At 35.2% G+C, this 18274-nt stretch overlaps 2 pseudogenes; both read right to left on the bottom strand.

Moving 5' to 3' along the window:
- Positions 1 to 723: 723 nt before the first annotated feature.
- On the bottom strand, positions 724 to 8380 carry LOC114038420 (annotated as a pseudogene).
- A 3898-nt stretch (positions 8381 to 12278) lies between these two features.
- LOC114038394 lies at positions 12279 to 13150 on the bottom strand (annotated as a pseudogene).
- Between the last annotated feature and the right edge of the window lie 5124 nt (positions 13151 to 18274).

Genomic DNA, 18274 nt, shown 5'->3' with positions numbered 1-18274 from the left:
ATATTAGATTTCTTCTTCTAATAAATGATTTTGAGAAATGAGCCCTTCATTAGAGTAACTTGCTGTAAATTTTTTTCTCCAGTTTCCTACTTTCCTTCTAATTTTGGCTGAATTAGTTTTGTTTGGCCAAAAGTTTTTTTTTTTAATTTCATGTAATAAAATATGTATATTCTAATTCCTGTGATCTTCTCTATTTCTTTCTTTCTTTAGGCATAACAGCTTTTATTTCACCTTAAAGTTAAATATTTAAAGTCTAGATATACACTGTTCAATATTCACATTGGCAAACCAGCTTGACCATGTGATTTGAACCATGTAAAGTTGAAAATCTCCCAAAAATAATTCTAAAAAACCTTCACACATCTGTTTAAATCACCATGATATTTTATTTTAAGTGAACATGATCTTTATTTCAAAATAGCTTTAATAGTATAAAATATAAAAATCCAGCAAAGCCAGAAACATTGAGACTCTTTTTTTCTAGGCTTTCACATTCATTAATTTTTTTTTCAATTCTCAAACTCTTTTCAAAAAATTTGCATCATCCTCATTTCCAGTCTAATTATACAAACACATTATAGCAGAAGGGCCTAGAATAAATACATAAGGAAAAGCCAAGGCTGTTAAGCTAAGTGTATGCAGCAGGTTCTATTAGGGGAAAAAAAGAGTCTTGGGAATGAGACATAAGTGAAATAGGAATAACTGACAGATGTAAGATTTCTTTCAGTGATCTTTGTTTTTTGCTCCATTTTTAAAGATGTGTGTGAACTCAATATAATTGAAATTTCCCTTTTTGTCAATAGGCACTTCTCTATACAAGTCATCCACTTCATCTGTAAATCTGTCCCCCATTGTTGTCAGTAGCTCTTTCAGGTAATCTCTCTACAGGTGCCTGTTGTTGCTTCTTCAAAGCAAGCAAAAGTATTTCAAATCACATCTTCTGGACTTGTTCCATTTAATTTCTCACCAAACATAGTCAGAAACATGGTGAAGTTTATTGGACTTGGAGCTTCATTCATATAGCATCAGTTGGATTCTTCCCTAAGGAAGCAAGCATATCATACAAATCTTTTTCTATGAAACCTTCTTTGTTCTGATCAATCATGTTAAAAGCCTCCTTGAATTCTTGAATCTGTGACTAGTCAAACATAGCAAATACATTAGAAGTTACTTGTTGAGGATGCTTCTTTGTAGTTTTTGTCTTTGCCTTTTTGCTTGATGTGTTGGATAGTGGATTCTGCTGCCACAAAAAACCAAGACAAATTCAGGGCTTTCCCCTTCTATGTGAGACCATAGCTGACCAGTTCCGAGGTGACAGTGACTAGTGCACCCACTATACAGGAAAAGCCGATTCTCCTTATTTCTTTAGTCATAAACTCTTGTAACTATTTATAGACCTGATAGGTACATTTTCCCCTGCTCCCCTAAATTACTTATGATATCACCCTTTATGTCTACATAATTTCTCCATGTTGACCTAATATTGTTATGCAGTGTGAGATACTGGTCTATGCCTACTTTCTGCAACCGCTTAACAGTGTTGCCAGCAATTTTTGTCAAATGTTGACTTCTTACTTCAAAAGCTTGGATCTTTGGGTTTATCATACACTAGGTTACTATGATTGTTTAATATTATATTCCTAATCTATTCCACTTATCACCACATTGTTCTTTAGCCAACATCAAAATGTTTTCATGATTAATGTTTTGCAATATTGTTTGAAATCTAGAACTACTTGGCCTCCTTCCTTAACACTTTTTAAAATTGATTACATTGATATTCTTGACTTTTTTTTTATTCAGATATTTTTTTCTAATTTTTTCTAGTTCTATAAAATAATTCTTTAGTAACTTAATTCATATGGCACTGAATAAATAAAGTAACTCAAGTAGAATTGTCATTTTAATTACATTGGCTCAGCCTACTTATGAGCAATTACTATTTCTCTAATTGTTTAAATCTGCTTTTATTCATGTGAAAAGTGTTTTAATTATGTTTTATTTAATCACTGAATTTGTCTTGGCAAGTGGACTCCCAAGTATTTTCTATTTTCAGCAGTTATTTAAAAAAAATTTCTCTTCCCTATTCTTTTTGCTGGATTGTGTTTGTAATATATAGAAATACTTATGGTTTATGTGAATTTATTTTATATCCTGCAACTTTTCTGAAATTGTTGATTGTTTCAACTACATTCTTCATTAATTCTCTTGATTCTCCAAGTATCATATCATCTGCAAAGAGTCATAGTTTTGGTCCCTCCGTACCTAACATCACTCTTTAAATTTCTTTTTCTTGTCATTACTATAGGTAGTATTTCTGGTACAATATTGAATAATAGGGGTAATAATGGACATCACTGCTTTACTCTTGATGTTACTGAAAAGATTTCAAATTTGTCCCCATTACAGAAAGTGCTTGTTTTTGGTTTTAAGTAAATATTGATTGTTATTTTAAGAAAGGCTCCTTTGATTCCTCTACTTTCTAAGGTTTTTTAAGAGGAATGAGTCTTTTATTTTGTCCAAGGCTTTTTCTGCACATATTGAGAAAATCATATGATTTTTATTCTTATTGTTATTAATACAGTAAATTATACTGATAGTTTTCTTAATATTTAAACAGCTCTGCATTCCTTTTCTAAATTTGTGTCATTGTGCATAATCTTTGTATTATGTTACTGCAATCTCCTTTCTAGCATTTGATTTTTTTTTGCATTGATATTCATTTAGGAAATTGGTCTATAATTTTCTTTCTCAATTTTTGCTCTCTTTGGTTTAGTTATCAAAATTATATGTCATAAAAGGAGTTTGGCAGACCTCCTTTATGTATATTTTTGAATAATTTATATTGTATTGGGATTAATTGTTTCTTAAATATTTGGTAGAATTCATTTGTGAATCCATCTCATCCTAGAATTTTTTTTTCCTTGGGGATCTTATTGATAACTTGTTCAATTTCATTTTCTAAGATAAGGCTATATAAGAATGCTATTTTTGCCTCTGTAATATGGGCAGATTATACTTAGTTAATGTTCCTCCATTTTACTTAGATTGTCAGTTTTGCTGTCATATAATTGGGTACAATAACTATTAATAATTGCTTTAGTTTCCTCTTTTTTGTGGTGAATTCAACCTTTTCATTCTAATACTTTTCTTTTCTTTCTTTTTAAATGAAATTGACCAATGTTTCATCTGTTTTATCATTTCATTTTCATAAAACCAGCTCCTAGATTTATTATTATTATTACCTTTAAACTTTATTAATCTCTCCTTTGGTTTTGAGGATTTCCTTTATGATGTATAGTTGTGGATTTTTAATTTGTTCTTTTTTTTAGTTAGTTGTTTTTTTTGTTGCTGTTTTTGTTGTTGCCTGTCCAATCCGTTGATCTGCTCTTTCTCTATTTTATTGATGCAAGCATTTAGATATAATATATTTTCCCCTAAGCATTGGTTTGACTGCATCCCACAAGTTTTGATATGGTGACTCATTGTTGCCATTCGCTTTAATGAAATTATTTGTTGTTTTTATGATTTGTTCTTTGGCCAACTTGTTCTTTAGTATAAGATTTTTTGTCTTCAAATGTGTTTTTACTATACGATTTCAGGGCCTTTTATTAAATGTATTTTTTATTGCATTTTGGTCATAAAAGAACACATTTAATGTTTCTGCTTTTGTGTATCTGATAATGAGATGGATATAACTCCAATACATGATCTGTTTATGTGCCAAATATAGCTGAGAAAAATGTATACTCCTTTCTACTTCCATTCAGTTTTCTCCAGAGATCTATCATATCTATCTTTTCTAAAATTCTATTAATTTCTGACTCCTTTCTCATTTATTTTGTGTTTAGAATTATCCAGCTCTTAGAAGGAAAAGTTGAGATCCCCCACTAGTATAATTTTAGTATTTCCTTCTATAATTCATTTAACTTTTCCTCTAAGAATTTGGTTGCTATGCTGTTTAGTACATATATGTTTAATACTGATATTATTTTATTGTCTATGGGGCTTTTTATCAAGATGTAGTTTTCCAGTTTATCCTGTTTATCAGGCTTATTTTTTATTTTGCTTTGTCTGAGATCATGATTGCTGTCCCTTTTATTTTACTTCAGCTGAACCATAATGGATTCTGCTTCAGTCCCTTTAAAAAATATGTTTCTCTCTGTTTCAAGTGTGTTTCTTGTGAACAATATATTGTTGGATTCGGGTTTCTAATCTATTCTGTTCTCTGCTTACATTTTATAGATGAGTTCATTCCATTCTCATTCATAGTTGACTACCATTTAAATGTGTATTTCCCCCATCCTATATTTTTCTCTGTTAATCCTTATCTCTTTTTTTTTCCTGTCCCTCCTCAAAAGTCCTTTTTTTTTTTTTTTTGCTTCTGACCACTATCTTCTTTTATCTGCCTTCCCTTTTATCATCCCCTTCTTTCTCTATCTTTTTATCTTCCTAAATACCTCTTGGGTAAGATAGATTTCTATTATCATATGAAAGTTTATATATATATATATATATATGTATGTATGTATGTATATGTATATATACATATACACACACTTGTATATATACATATATGCATATGTGTATATATGTATATATAAATATGTATATATACATTTTCTCTTACATCATCCCAACATAATCAACTCATTCCCATATCCTCTTTTTCTGAAGGATCCTTCTAACTACCCTAATAATGATAAAGTTCTAATAAGTTACATGCATCATCTTATCATATAAAAAGAAAAACTGCTTAACCTTATTGAGTCACTTATGATTTCTCTTTCACATTTATTTTTTTCATGCTTCTCTTGAATCTTGTCTTTGAAAGTCAAATTTTCCAATCAGTTCTGACCTTTTCATCAGGAATTCTTGAAAGTCCTTTATTTCATTAAATATCCATTTTTCTTCCTGAAAGGTTATACTAATTTTTTTTTTCTGGATACTGTCCCTCAAGGGTCTTGTGACCAACCCATGTCACTAAAATAGATACTACTCCTTAGGACTCCTACTCCCTTGTCATCAAAAGTACTCCTCTCTGCCCTTGAACTATGACTCAAAAGTGGTTATAGCCAGAAGATTTACTAAACAGTATCTGTTCCTACATCTAATGCTAGCACCAGGGTTCCACTGTAATGACTTCCTGACCAATTGACAGGTCTCTTTGCTATCTCAGGCTTGAGATCTCCTGAAGCTGGGGCTATTTCTGTCACCACCACCTGGTCCCCCCACTGGTGTGTCATCCCCATGAACTTTGGATCAGCTTCCACCCCCATGTTAAAAATCTTACTTTCTGACCTTTTGAGTTGTCTTAAGCTGGAAGAATATCTCACTCTGGTCTTTTGTTGCCTCTGCCACTTCAGAGTTCAATTTGAGGCATTATTTTAAAATTCTATGGAAGGGAATGTTGGGAGACCTCAGTTTAGTATTTTCTCTTCTCCATCATCATGGCTTTACCCTTTGGAGTCTCTATATTATATTGTTAAATAATATGAAAAACCTCAAAGAGCTTTCATTTATGTGGATTTTATCTCCTGATATTTAATATATTATACCTTAAAATGTTTCAGTATTATTATGAATGTGTATATATATATATATATATATATATTTCCAAAAGGAATTCAGGGCTGCCAAAGTTTCCTTAGGCCACACTTTGCAAATGGCATCTCTAAGGGAATATCTCTGCAGTATTTAATAGGAAGGGGGTGGTTTATGGTGGTATGTAAAAACTGAGAATTAGATTACAAAGCCATATCCACATGAATTTTTTTTCAAATACCTCAGTATCTTTTCTAAGATTTTAAGTGTGTATTCCTCCAGTATAACTCTGCTGTCTCTGCATACCCAAATATCTTCTAGAAAGTATGGAGTACTATTTTGGATTGTATGCTCACTTTCACTGTCCATATGGCAGAAGTCTTATTCCCCCTGTCCTACTGAAATCTGATCACAACTTTGACACGTATGTCTCCTACCAATAAAAAATGCTTCAGACCCATCAGAAGGGGAACTCAGGTAGGTAGCAAAAGCCATGAAAATATATATGTAGCACTTTTGGTATACCCCATACACCAGCACCATCTGAAAAGGATCCCCTAGGTCAATATCCACTCAAAATAATGACTGATCTGCCTCCATTGATATTTTTTCTTAATTTGTTAACCAGATAAAACAACTATCACATCAAATGTATTTCATAAACCAGCATTGGAAAAAAAAATTAATAGAGCATTCCTCCCCCCTCCCAATATAGGATCTACTCTTCTACAAATACACCTACCATCAATAGGGAGAATGAACATGCATAGAGATCACAGATGAAACACTTACATATAGGAAATATGCATATTTCCTATGAGGAGCAAACAACATGTCTAAAGCTACAGAATCCCTGTTGTTTTCTGTTGATCTTGTCACAGGACTTTGACAAGGACTACTCCTTGAATTACATAATCTATACTAGGCATGTTATATTACTGGAATCCACTGATCACTAGTTATCTACCGCTTAGCCTCTTAGTTTCCTTTGGTCTCAGTATCTGTATAAAGCATGTAGGAACTTCAGGAGCTGTCTCCTGAGTTCATCTCTTCAGGACTGCCAAATTAGCTTTAATCTTCTCCCAAGGAGTAACTGGAATCAGTCACTCATGCAATAAAGATATATTAAGCACTTACTATACTCCAGGTACTGTGCTAAATGCTGGGGCTATAAAAGGAGGCAAAAGACACTCCTAACCTCAAGGAGCTTACAGTATAATGGGGAAAATGACATGCAAACAAATATATACAAAGCAAGATATATTGATAAATATATAGATAGATATATGTATGTGTATATGCATATGTACATATATTTGTATGGATACGTATGGATATATAGAAGGAAGGCACTGGAATTAAGACATTGAGGACAGCTTTCTATAAAAGGTGGAATTTTGGTGGAACTAAAAGGAAGTCAAGGGGGTCAATAGGCTGAGCAAAAGAAGAGATAGGGAGAACTTCTCCCTCATAATAGCTGGATATTAACTCTTTAGTCTTTGTCACCACACTCAGCTAACTAAAGGTAACAGAAAGTGTCCCTAGGCTAAGATTAGGTTTTCCTTTTTTGTTTCTTTCTTTTTAAATTTAAATTTTTTTTTTCTTTTAGGCAATTGGGGTTAAGTGACTTGCCCAGGGTCACACAGCTAGTAAGTGTCAAGTGTTTGGTCTGAGGTCAGATTTGAACTCAGGTCCTCCTGACTTCAGGGCTGGTGCTCTATCCACTGTGCCACCTAGCTGCCCCTTAAATTTAAATCTTAAAGGAAATTAAATGCTTCTGTTACAAATACCTAATTTGAGATTCTGATATATTTATATACTCACAATGTACTCTGAATATAAACATGGATTTGAACAAAATCAAAGGATATGTAAAGAGGAAATAGAAATCCTCTCCACCCAATTAAATAGTCCTCTTTATTTTCATATGTCCGTAGTATAGACTTATTGCTAGGGTGCTACATTTTAGTCAAATAAAATTTCAGTATTCCTAAAAATTGAAGAAAATTTGTTATTCAGTGATAAGGTTTGGGGCAGTCATTTTACAAGTAAAATGGGGATATGAAAAAAATGGGAAATTAATATATAATTAATGGAGTTGTTAACTGATTCAACCACTGTGGAGAGCAATCTGAAATTATGCCAAAAGAGTTATAAAACTGTGTATACCCTGTGATCCAGCAATACCACTATTGGGTCTATTTCCTAAGGTGATAGAGGAAAAAAGAAAAATGAACCTATATGTTCTAAAATATGTATAACAACTGTCTTCATGGTGTCAAAGAACTGGAAACTGAGGGGTTCCCATCAATTGGGGAAATGGATAAACAATTTGTGGTGTATGATTGTGAGGCAAAACTGCTGCTTTGTACGAAATGATGAACTGGTTGATTTTAGAAGAAAAAAAAACATGGAATGACTTCTGTAAAATAATAAAAGGTGTGAGATCCTGTGCCCCAAAGTGGTAGAGCAGGCAAACACCAACACCAGGACCCCTGACATGCTTTAACAGAACCAGGGATACAGGCAGACTCCAGGTCCAAGAACCACCATATGCTTCAGTAAAGCCCCAGGCAAAATGGCATCCTTCAGCAGCTATGTTTCAGTGCAGCCACAGGAAACACAGAAACACCCCATCAGGCCTCAGCACATGCCAAATAGCACCACTAGGACCCCAGCTCAGTACCACATAAGCTGCCAGACCTGTACAGCATCTAGCAATTCCAGTCACCACCTACCCTACCCCTTCAGCACAGCACCAGACATAAAGGTCTCCCCGAGGGTCCCAGGAGAATAGCAGCTCTTTAACAGGTAAAGAGCCAGGGCCTGCAGCCATTGGCACAAAAAGCCACCTTTCACCCTTCCACCCCAGGAGTACAGCTCAAATTTAAAAGAAAGGCAAAAGGCAAAAAAAAAAAAAAATCAGGAGCCAACAGCAAAAAAGAAATCTGATCATAGAGATTTTTTTTTTATTGTGACAGGGAAGAATAAGACACAAACTCAGAGCGTCCAAACACCTGTGGGCAAAATCCCAAATAAAAACAGGAAATGGTCTCAAGCCCACAAAGAATTTATGGAAGAGCTCAAAAAAATAGTTTAAAATCATATAAGAGAGATAAAAGAAAAATGGGAAAATACATGAGAGTGATGCAAGAGAATTATGAAAAAAAAGATTCAACAGTTTGGAAAACTGTTTTAAAAATAAAATTGGCCAAATGGAAAAGGAGATACAAAAATTCTCTGAAGAAAACAAGTACTTAAAGAGTACAGTTGGGCAAATGGAAAGGAAAGTACAAAAGTTAATGAGGAAAACAACACCTTAAAGTTAGAATTGGGCAAGTGGAAGCTAATAACTCTATGAGATATCAAAGATCAATTAAACAAATTCAAAAGAATGAAAAAAATAGAAGAAAATATAAAATGGAAAAAACAACTGACCTGGAAAATAAGTCCAGGATAAAAAAATATCAGAATCATTGGAATACCTGAACGTGATAATCAAAAGGAGGACGTGAACAACATCTTTCAAAGAAATAATCAAGGAAAAATGCCTTCATGTCCTGGAACCAGAGGGCAAAATAGGCATTGAAAGAATCCATTGATTACCTGAGCAAAGAGATCCCCCCCCCCAAAAAAAAAACCCTAGGGAACATTAGAGCCAAATTTCAGAGCTATCAGGTCAAGAAAAACATACTACGAGTGGCTGGAAAGAAACAATTCCAATATGGGGAGAGTCACATTCAGAATTACAAAGGACTTGGCAGCTATAATGTTAAAGAATCAGAGGTCATAGAACATGATTTTCCAGAAGTCAAAGGATCTAGGACTACAACCAAGAATCACTTATCCAGCAAAATTAAGGACAATCCAGCAAAGGAAGTAAAATGATCATTCAGTGAAATAGGATTTCAGCTTTCATGAGGAGACCAGTTGGAGTGTAAAAATTATATATATATATATATATATATATACACATATGTATGTATATATGTATATATATACATATGAAATATATATATATGTTTGTATAGATAGATAGAGGGCATAGGGTGAGTTGAAGATGAAGGGGTTATATCTGAAGAATAAAATTAAGTGATGAGAGAGGATTATGCTGGAAGAAGGAGATAGGGAGAGGAAGAATGGAGTAAATTATCTCACATAAAACAGATGAGAAATGGCTTTTACAGTGGAGGGGAAATGGGGGAAAGTGAGAAGAAATGAGTGAATCTTATTCTCATCAGATTTAGCTTAAAGAGGGAACAACAAACCCACTCAGTTGGGTATGGAAATCTATCTTACTCTACAGGAAATTGGGGGGGAGGGGATAAGAAAGTAGGGGTATGATAGAGGGGAGGGCTGATTGGGGGAGGGAATAATCAGAAGCAAACAGGGTCAAAATGGAGAATAGAATAAATGGGGAGCAGGATAGGATGAAGGGAAATATACTTAGTTTTTCATAATATGACTACTATGGAAGTGTTTTGCATGACTATATGTGTATAACCTGAAAAAAAAAAACCTGAAGAAAAGAAAGCAATGATCTCTGGATTCCTGACAGTCAGGTTGCAGTATTAAGGAATAGATTCTTTCCTCTAAAGACCATTTTACCTTTGTTACCTTCATTTTGGAATTGTTAAATTTGGAGGGCAGGGGGAGGGAAGACAAAGAAGAGGAAAAAAAATAAATTTACATGATAACTTTACTATATATTTAAAGGGAATTGCAAATTGTACACTATAGATTTGCAGTTTTATTTATAATCTTTTTAAAAATTATACTGTTATGGAAATGTTTACTTTATTCCATAAATTAAAAATTAAATAAATAAAATTTAAAAAAAAATAAAGTAGCAGCTAGTAAATTATCCAGAATTCTAAGCACATTTGAGGAAGGAGAGAGCTCAGATGGTTGAAGCTGAAAGAGGAAACAGGGAGACCATCAACAGAGAAGGCACTATGGAGGGTGTAGGACCTGAATTATGCTTTAAAGTGAGATTTTGAAAGGTAAAGATATGGAATAGAAAAATGTCATTCATGGGGTGATAGATTATGAGAAGTCACAGAGAACCAGTATAAGGTGACATGTAAATTAACCAATTAGCTTCCTTTTACAGTGTTTGAAACATATATCATATAAGTAAGTCCTGCAAGTAGAAATGTTTGCTTATTGAGAAAATGTAAAATATTTCATGGGTAAAACAACTGATGTGGAAAATAGATCCAGAAAAGATTATTTAAGAATCACTGGAATACCTGAAAGTCATAATCAAAAGGAGAACCTGGACATCATACTTCAAGAAATTATCAAAGAAAACTGCCTTGATATCCTAGAACTGGAGGATGAAATATATATTAAAAGAATCCACTGATCACCTACGGAAAGTGATCCCAAAAGGAAAATTCTAAGGAACATTATAGCCAAATTCCAGAATTTCTAACCAAGGGGGAAAAAAAATATTACAAGCAGCTAGGAGAAAAACAAACAAACAAACAAAACAAATATCCACAATCAGGTTTACACAAGATTTAGCAAGTGCAATATTAAATTAAAGGAAATTAAAGGCAAAGGGAGCTAGAATACAACCAAGAGTCATGTACCCAGTGATACTGAGCATAATCCTTCAAGAGGAAAAAAAAAATTATCATTCAATCAAAGAAAAAGATTTTAAGCTTTGATAAGAAGACCAGAAGTAAACAGAATTTATGATTTTCAATACCAAAACTCAAGAAAAGCATAAAAAATAAAAAACAAAAACAAAAACAAAAAGCATAAGGGATTCAATAGGGTTAAAATGTTTACATTCCTTCATAGGAAGATGACAGTTGTAAATCTTTTTTTTTTTAAACCACTCAAAAACTTTCTTTAATACCAAGTAGTGCTTCAACCCAAACACCACACACATGCACACAACTTTACTGAAGAGGTCCCAAGAAAGGCTGGGTCATGCATTAAGTGTGTTGGGTGAGGACTTCGGCATGATCTAATAGGGGTTCAGGTAGGAGAAAAAGTGACCCCAAATGAAGCACAGCCCCCTCCCCTCTTCCTCAATGAGATCCCTCAATAGCAGTGGAACAAAACATCAATGCCATGGCAATGAGAGGCCACAAAGATCCTGTGGGATAATGGAAAGATTTGGTTTCCTTGTAGTATTACAAAATGTGTTTTAAGAAGAAAAAAAAAACTGCTTTGGCCTGCCAGCAGCAGCCTGTTCATGAGTTGGAGCTACAGGACCTGTAGAAGGCCGGAGCACAGCTGGGTGTTGGTACATGAGTGCAGGGGGCAAGTCTTGTTTTATGACTGGTACTGAGAAGATCTCAGGGCTCGTCAACACCCTCATCCCCTGCAAGGAAGCAGCTGAATCTGAGGGACATATTGCATGTACCCAGTTGAGACCAGGAGCTGGGTAGATAGTGCAATGAAGCTAGTCATCAGTCTGGGGACCACTTTTACATGAGGAGAACAAAAACTCCCATCTTGTTCTTCAATGTAAAACAACCAAAGCAACACGACCTGCAAGCCCTCGACTCAAAACTATTTTTAGAACACTGTCCTTAAAAGTTTTGCTAAAGTTTGAAGTGTGGGGAAGCAGTTCAGCTTTTTTTCTCTTCTCCCCATTTCTAGCTCGTCAGTGTTTTCCATTGTGGAAGTGCATTTCTAACTACAAGGCGGAAGTATCTGTTGTGAGACAGCTTATAGAGAAAGGGCCATAGAATAGGGCGCCATAGAAAGGGTCATCAGTTTCCTTTCATGCTGATATCCTCTTCCTTCAGAGCAAACTTTCTCCTCAGCACCTCTGAAATGAGGACGGCAGGATTTTCTTCCTTCATCAAGCTCCTATTCAGGTCTTGGCTCTGCTTCATCCGATGAATATCTTTCAGGATGCCCACCATGTCTGCAATGCTGCTCGCTTTTGAGAGAAACACACAGTACTCATCTTCAGCCAAGTTGCAGGCAGCTTTGGAATCAGTTTTGCAACATTCAGAGCTGGCAGAACAAAGCATGGGAACCGATGGAAGCTCAGGGCCTTCTAACTCAGCCTCCTCTGTGATATCACTAAAACAGAGGAAGTTGTAGAGTGGAATGAGGATCCAAAACAAGATAAGGGAAAAGAGACATTTAAGCTTCCTGAAGATAAGAAATCTGGCGTTAATGAAGCCCGAGCTGCATCTGCTGTCACAATCTTGGCAATCTGACTGCGTAGGTGACTTAGCTTATCTTGAAGTTCAGTGGTTTGGCTCAGGGCAGGTAGGCCAGGCTTGTTCAAGGCCAGGAGCTTCTCTTCAGGCCCTAGAAGGTTGGGCACTGAGGCATTGTGCAATATGACAAACAGTGGGTTTGGCCTCCATTTATGCCGCAAAGGACGGGTGTCACTCCTGACTCGAGCATGGGTTTCCTCTTCATCTGCTGCTATCCACGCAGTATCAGCAGAAGTAGGGACTGGGGGCACATCGCTCAGATATGGGTAAGAGATGTTGGGCAGTGTCTGAAAGGATGCCCGAGAACATGGCTTCAAGGGCAGGTGAGTCCCAATCCTCCTCACTACTCTTCGAGCAGCTCCATGTGGTTTGTTCTGCCAGAGTGGGATAGTAGAAACTGTTTCCATCTCCGATATCACAGCGGGCTCCCACGTGGCAGGGCTTCCTCAGGTTAGGCCATCTTTGGGAACAGCAGATCTCTATACTGTAAATAGCTCTAGACAGGGAGCCGGCGTCTTTATGGGGTACAACAGCATCAGAGCCCGTCTCGCAGCCCTAAGGACATGCCGGCGGCTACAACCAGAAGCGCCCCTTTAAAGGAGGAAGCACAGACAAAGCGGGGTACGGCCCTGAGGGCTGGAGCCCACGGCCAGCCTTCCCCGGCCCAGACCCCTCGGCCCTCTCTGCGGCCCTTCCCCCACAGCCCCACGGCAGGAGCGACCCTGGGGTCACTCCCTGAGCCGCCGAGCCCACAGCCGGCAAGGTGAGGGCTGGCCCCTGTTCCCCCTCCGTGCTCTGGATCGCGTAGCGGCCCCGGGATGCGGATCGGTCTCCGAGCAAGGAGGCGCCTGCCCGGGCTCCCAGCGGGCTCGAGGTCCGATAGTTGCAAATTTTAAGAACTACATGACTAACAATGCAGTTAGAAGCAGTTTACATAGAGAGAAGGTATGGATATAAAGTAAATTTAGGGGAATGACAAAAAATAATAAAGGGATGGGAAAGAGGAATACATTGTGAGCAGAAGGAAGGAAGAGTTAGAATGAAGTAAATTATCTTACACGAAGAAGCACAAAAGACCTACTACAATGTAGGAGAAGATGTGAAGGTGGGTGGTGGGCATTGCTTGAATCTTACTCGCAACAGAATTGACTTAAAGAGGAAATAACATACAATCAATCTTACCCTGTGTGGAAGTAGGAGGGGAGGATATTAAGTAAGGGTAGGGGTACCAGATTGGGGGAGGCTGTGGGCAGAAGCAAAACACTTGCAATGAGGGAAAGGTTGAAAGGAGAAGAAGACAAATGAGGAAAAATAGGATGAAGGGAAATACATAGTTAGCAATCGTAACTGTGAATGTGAATGGGATGAACTCTCCCATGAAATCAAAGTGGATAGCAGAGTGAATCAAAAACCAGAATCTTATATAGCAGAAGAAATTGATAAATAGAACTATGTATAGAATAATTTACATGCATACATATATAATATACACATATATGTATATGCAATATACACACAAGTTGTGCATAGTAGATTTATAGTTTCATGTGCAATCATCTTTTTTTATTGTATTATGTTATGAAAATGCTTGTTTTATTCCATAAGTTAAAAATTAAATAAAAAAATCATCCTATAATATGTTGTTTACAAGAAACATACTTGAAGCAGAGGGACACACACAGAGTAAATGTAGGGTGCTGGAGCAAAATGTATTATGCTTCAGTTGGTGTAAAAAAAAGAGGGGGGGTAGCAATCATGATCTCAAACCAAGCAAAAGCAAGAATAGATCTAGTTAAGAGATAAAGAAGAAAAGTGCATCTTTTTAAAAGGTAACATAAACAATGAAGTAATATCAATACTAAACATATATGCGCCAAGTGGTATAATATCCTAATTCTTGAAGGAGAAGTTAAGTAAGTTTCAAGAGAAAATAGAGAGTAAAACTATACTAGTGGTGGACTGCAACTGTCTGTTCTCAGAACCTGATAAATCTAAACAAAAAATAAACAAGAAAGAAGCTAAGGAGGTAAATAGAATTTTACAAAATTTAGATATGACAGACCTTTGGATAAAAATAAATGGGAATAGAAAAGAACATACCTTTTTATCTTGCCAGAGCATGGTAACTACACAAAAATTGATGATATATTTGGGCAAAAAACATCAAAATAAAATGCAGAAAGGCAGAAATATTAAATTCATCCTTTTTAGATCATAATGCAATAAAAATTAGATTACCTTCCAACCCTCCAGAAATAGCAAGGTTTTATTGCAGAGTTTTTTTTCAGGTTAACAATAGTACATATTGTGTCTCACTATCTAATTCTTATCAATAATTTAAGCTCAAATTAAAATAGTAAAAAATAAAATAAAAATTAAAGGGACAGTTAGGTTGTACAATGGATAGAACACCAGACTTGAAATCCAGAAGATCTGAGCCTCAGAAACTTCAAATCTGACCTCAGACACTTACTAGCTCTGTGACCCTAAGCAAGTCATTTAGCCATGTTTTCCTTAATTTTCTTATCTATGAAATAAGCTGGAGAAGGAAATGGCAAACCACTCCAGTATCTTTGCCATGAAAATCCCAAATGAAGTCACAGAGAGTCAGATATGACTAAAATGATTTAACAACAACAACCAATAAAATGCCATCTCCTACAATATTGGTATGTCAACAAAAATTTATTAACTTCTAAAATATGTGCTAGGAGCTGCCTTAAAAACTAGGATATAAGAAAAGGCAAGGAAAAAAAAAACCTTGCCCTCAAAACATCACATTCTAATAGTGGAGACAATATGCTTCCTCACCCCCCCCCAAATGTGTTTATAAAATATGTGTAAGGTAAATGGAAGATAATCTCAGAAGGATGGCACTGACAGTACATGAAGATGAGAGACCAGCAAAAGCCTCCTTCAGAAGGTAGGATTTGAGCTCAGTCCTGAAGGAAGCCAGAAAATGGATGATGGTAAGCAGAAAGAGAAATATAGGCATAGGGGACATACAGTGAAAGGGTAAAAAGTAAAAAGATGCAGCATCCTGTGTGAGGAAAAAGCAAGAAGGCCAATATTGCTGGATCATATTGTAAGTGGAGCAAAACAAATTGAAGAAGACTCAAAAGGTAAGAAGGAAGGGAGCATTTTGTCAAAAAACTTTAGAATTAAATAGACAGTTTTTTATTTCATCCTCCAGGAAATAAGGAGCCAATGAAGTTGAGTAATTGGTTGGATTTATTAGACAGACATAAATGCTTTAGGGAAATCACTTTGAATACTGAGTGGGGGATATGTTAAGAATGAGGAGAGGCTTGAGATAGTTAGAGCAATTAAAAGGTCATTGCCATAATCTAGGGTGTAGTGAATAGGGCATACTCCAAGGTAAAGGGCATGATAGTATATGAAAAGGTTAATTTTGTAAAGTTAGAAATGACAAGACTTGGCAACAGATTGGTTATTTGGAATGAGTGTGATTGAGAAGCCTCAGGTGATACTTAGGTCATGATCCAGGATGACTCAGTATGGTGATGGTAAGTAATGGAAAAGTTTGGGAGAGGGAGGGTTTTGGAGAAAAAGTATTAAGTTCTATTTTTCAATATGTTGAATTTGAGATGTCTATGAGATATTCTGTTCAAGATGTCCAAGGGGCAACTGGTGAAGCTAAATGTGCTAAGGAAAGAAGAGAGTGTTGATATATGGATCTGGAAATCAAATGCAAACATGATAGTTGAACTCATACTTATGTAATCGGTGATCTAGATAGTGTAGAGAGGTAAGAGAAGAGTCCAGGACAGATCTTTGCTAATACTCACTATTAGGTGTATCTGACTTGGATGAAGATTCATCTATGCAGGCAGAGAAGTATCAGTCAGACAGGGACATATGAACAGAATCAAGGGAGAGCAATGTCATAAAAACCTGGAGAGGAGATATTAACCATGAGGAGGAGAGAGTGATCAACAATTTCAAAGAATGTAATCATAGTGGTCAAAAAGTATGTGAATTGAGAAAAAAAAAGGTCATCAGATATGGCCATTAAAAGGCCAATGGTAACTTTGAGGAAAACAGATTCAATTTTATAAATCCTTCTTGATTACCCTATACCTCAATGACCTCTCTTTCTCTGAACCTCTTCATCAATCAGTATCTATTACTCAAAATTACATTCTTTATTATGAAATTTAATAGATAAGGAATAATCAATTCAGTCCTTTAAGCTAGCAAAATTATGTTTATAATTCTTGTCTAAGTTTGGTCACTAATTAGGTTTGTGACTGTAGACATATCATTTAATATATAGGGATTAATTTATTTATTTTGTAAATTATTTTTTATTTTGTAAAACTAATACTAAATTAATTAATTTTTTAAAAAATAAGAATAATTCTGTTGACCTTTATGAAAAAGATGTTGAAAGGAATGAAGAGTGCAGTAATAAAAAAGATTATTTAAATAGTTAAGTACTACAATGAAAGTAACATTCAGTTATAACAAAAATTCTAATTTAAACATTAAAGATCATTTAATATAATTATTAAAATGAATATTGATTAGCAAAGTGACTTTCAGTGTATAAAATCAGATCAATGGAATAGGAAATATTTCATTGAATAAATCATTTTTCTAGATGTAAATATCTCATTTAAATAAATATTCTTGAGCATCTAGGTATCTTGTGAAATATGATATGAATAGAAGACAAATGAATCTAATAACTGTCCTTATGTTGCTTATAATATTTTTGGTTAAATATGTCATATAAGAATTAAAAGAGATCACAATTTAAGATTCTTTTTTTTTTTTTTTTTTTGCTTAGGGAGTTGGGGTTAAGGGACTTGCCCAGGGTCACACAACTAGTAAGTGTCAAGTGTTTGGTCTGAGGAGGGAATTGAACTCAGGTCCTCCTGACTTCAGTGCGGGTGTTCTATCTGTTCTATCCACTGCGCCACCTAGCTGCCCTCACAATTTAAGATTCCTAATGAAAATATAAAATTGTTACATATAACTGACAATGGACTATGGAAAGTTGATGTAGAAAGGGAGGGGAAAAATTCAACATAATCCAATAGAAATTTGTGTTATGACACTTTTCCTGATTCCTCATTACTTGCTGCACGTCAGTTTTTTTAATCTTTTAGTGACTTTTTTCTAATTCATTCATCTGCAGTCTGTAATCGCTCCACCTATCCTCACTTATCTCATAATTACTCTAAAATTGCTGAACTGAACTATTATTTTCCTTTCATTCTGATGTACTTTACTCACATCATCTGTTTTTCTTGAAAGCCTTTAATTTCCCTTTTTCCAATAGTTGATTTCTGTATGATGTTTGTAAAGCCCAATTTAAATGGCAGTTATAAGCTTATCTTTTCCAACATTTAGTAACCAGTGTCCCTTTCACATATATCATATTGTTTTTGTCAGTACCTTTTTTGTGTACATGTCATATTTACATATTCTGTTATATGTATGTATATATATATATGTATGTATGTATGTATGATTTATTTACTATAACCCATTTCAATGTCCATGTC

This window comes from Vombatus ursinus, unplaced genomic scaffold, assembly GCF_900497805.2.
Source record: "Vombatus ursinus unplaced genomic scaffold, bare-nosed wombat genome assembly UNPS02011014.1, whole genome shotgun sequence".
NCBI lineage: Eukaryota > Metazoa > Chordata > Mammalia > Diprotodontia > Vombatidae > Vombatus > Vombatus ursinus.
The sequence above is the reverse complement of the archived record's forward strand: the minus strand, read 5'-3'. Positions and strand labels throughout refer to the sequence as shown.